This window comes from Leptonychotes weddellii, chromosome X, assembly GCF_054177405.1.
Source record: "Leptonychotes weddellii isolate Sample4059 chromosome X, ASM5417740v2, whole genome shotgun sequence".
NCBI classification, from domain to species: Eukaryota; Metazoa; Chordata; class Mammalia; order Carnivora; family Phocidae; genus Leptonychotes; species Leptonychotes weddellii.
Genome location: NC_138385.1, coordinates 13223526 through 13225856, shown reverse-complemented (window position 1 = coordinate 13225856; position 2331 = coordinate 13223526). Strand labels below are relative to the sequence as shown.

At 41.4% G+C, this 2331-nt stretch overlaps 1 non-coding gene across 1 annotated transcript; it reads right to left on the bottom strand.

Annotated features, from left to right (window-relative positions):
* Window positions 1-902: 902 nt before the first annotated feature.
* Window positions 903-1009, bottom strand: LOC115944788 (U6 spliceosomal RNA). Its single transcript, XR_004079293.1, has one exon. It is a non-coding gene; the product is annotated as a U6 spliceosomal RNA (small nuclear RNA).
* Window positions 1010-2331: the final 1322 nt, after the last annotated feature.

Genomic DNA, 2331 nt, shown 5'->3' with positions numbered 1-2331 from the left:
TTATGGTCAAGTCTTTAATCCATTTTAAGTTGGTTTTGGTGTGTGGTGTAGGACAGGGGTCCAGTTTTATTCTTTTGCATGTAGCTGTCTAGTTTTCCCAACACCATTTACTGAGGAATCTGTCCTTTCCCCATTGCACAGTCTTAACTCTTTTGTCAAAAATTAGTTGACCAGGGGCACCTGGGTGGCTCAGTCGTTAAGCGTCTGCCTTCAGCTCAGGTCATGATCGCAGGGTCCTGGAATCGAGCCCCACATCGGGCTCCCTGCTCCGCGGGAAGCCTGCTTCTCCCTCTCCCACTCCCCCTGCTTGTGTTCCCTCTCTCGCTGTGTCTCTCTCTGTCAAATAAATAAATAAAATCTTTTAAAAAAAAATTAGTTGACCATAGATGCATGGGTTTATTTCTGGGCTCTGCATTCTGTTCCGTCGATCTATGTGTCTGTTTTTACGCCAGTACCATATGCTTTTGACTATGAAAGCTTTGTAATACAGTTTGAAATCAGGAAGTGTGATGTTTCTAGCTTTCTTCTTTTTTTCTAAAAATTGCTTTAGCTATTCAGGGTCTTTTGCAGTTTCATACAAATTTGAGGGTTATTTGTTCTAGTTCTGTGAAAAGTACCATTGGAATTTTGATAAGAATTACATTGACTCTGTAGATTGCTTTGGATATTATGGACATTGTAATAATATTAATTCTTCCAATCCATGAGCATGGAACTTCTTTCCATTTATTTGTGTCTTCTTCAATTTCTTTCATCAGTGTCTTACAGTTCTCAGTATACAGATCTTTCACCTCCTTGGTTACATTTGTTACTATGTATTTTATTCTTTTCGATGCTATTATAAATGGTATTGTTTTATTTCTTGAGGCATTTTAGAATGCTTTATTATTTTTCTATTTTTAAAAAATATGGAATGCTTCATGAATTTGCATGTCATCCTTGTGCAGGGGCCATGCTAATCTTCTTTGTATCGTTCCAATTTGAGTATATGTGCTGCCGAAGCAAGCACAATGGTATTGTTTTCTTAATTTCTTTTTCTGATAGTTTGTTGTTGGTGTATAGAAACACAGCTGAGGGGTACCTGGGTGGCGCAGTTGGTTAAGCTTCTGACTCATGGTCATGATCTCAGGGCTGTGAGATGGAGCTCTGCGCTCAGTGGGGAGTCCGCTAAAGTTTCTCTCTCCTTTTCCTTCTGCCCCTCCCCTTGCTTGTGCGCTCTCTCTCTCTAAAATAAATAAATAAATCTTAAAAAAAAACAACTGATTTTTGCATGTTGACTTTGTATCCTGCTACCTTACTAAATTGCTTTATTAGTTCCAACAGATTTTTGGCTATAGTCTTTAAGATTTTCGATGTATAATATCATGTCATCTACAAATAGAAACAATTATACTTCTTCAATTAACAATTTTGTTTCTTACTACTTCTTTGGATGCCTCTTATCTCTTTTTCTTGCTTGATTGTTCTGGCTAGGACTGCCAGCACTATGTTGAATAAAAGTGTCAGGAATAGGCACCTGCATCAGAATTACCTGTGATAGTTCTTTAAAAAATACAGATTTCTGGGCCCCTTTGGCTCCCTTTCTCTTTCTGCACATTGACCCGCCTCAGCCTCAACCTCTGCTTTCCACCTTGACTTACTCTCCTCTTCTATTCTAACTTTTTTAGTCTATTCTCAACACAGCTGTCAGAGTGAGCCTTTAAAACTCTTCAGTTAGATCCTGCCTCTCTTCGACTCTTCTCAAAACTCTCCAGCGGCTGCAGTCACAGGGTCCTTCGTCCAGAGTTCAGTTCTCATGGGACTCCTGGACTGTTCTTTTCTCTCCTTGTACCTTCAGGCCGAGAAGTCACTTGCCCCTACCTCATCCCTGTGACCTCTGTGACCTTGTCTCTTACTGCCCTCCCCCTGGGGTCACTCTATTCCAGCCAGCAAGGCTCCTTGATGTTTCTCAGATCTGTTTCTGCCTCAGCCCTTCGTTTTTGGCCCAGATACCCACATCGGTTATTCCCTCACTTTTTAAAGGGCCCTGCCCAAATGTCACCTTCCCTGGAGAGTCCTTCCTTTTCTGTAAAATAGCAACCCCATCTACGCCCTGCTGGACACTCCCCAGCTCTCTCACCTTGTCTTATTTTCTCCTCGCATATTATGGATCCATTGTTAGTTTGTGTACTGCCTGCCTCCCTGCGCTAAAATGTAAGCTCCAAAAAGGAAGAGATTTTTAAAATATAGTCTTTTTTTTTTTTAAAGACTATATTTATTTGAGAGAGAGCACAAGGAGGGGGAACAGCAGACAGAGGGCGAAGGAGAAGCAGGCTCCCCGCCGAGCAGGGA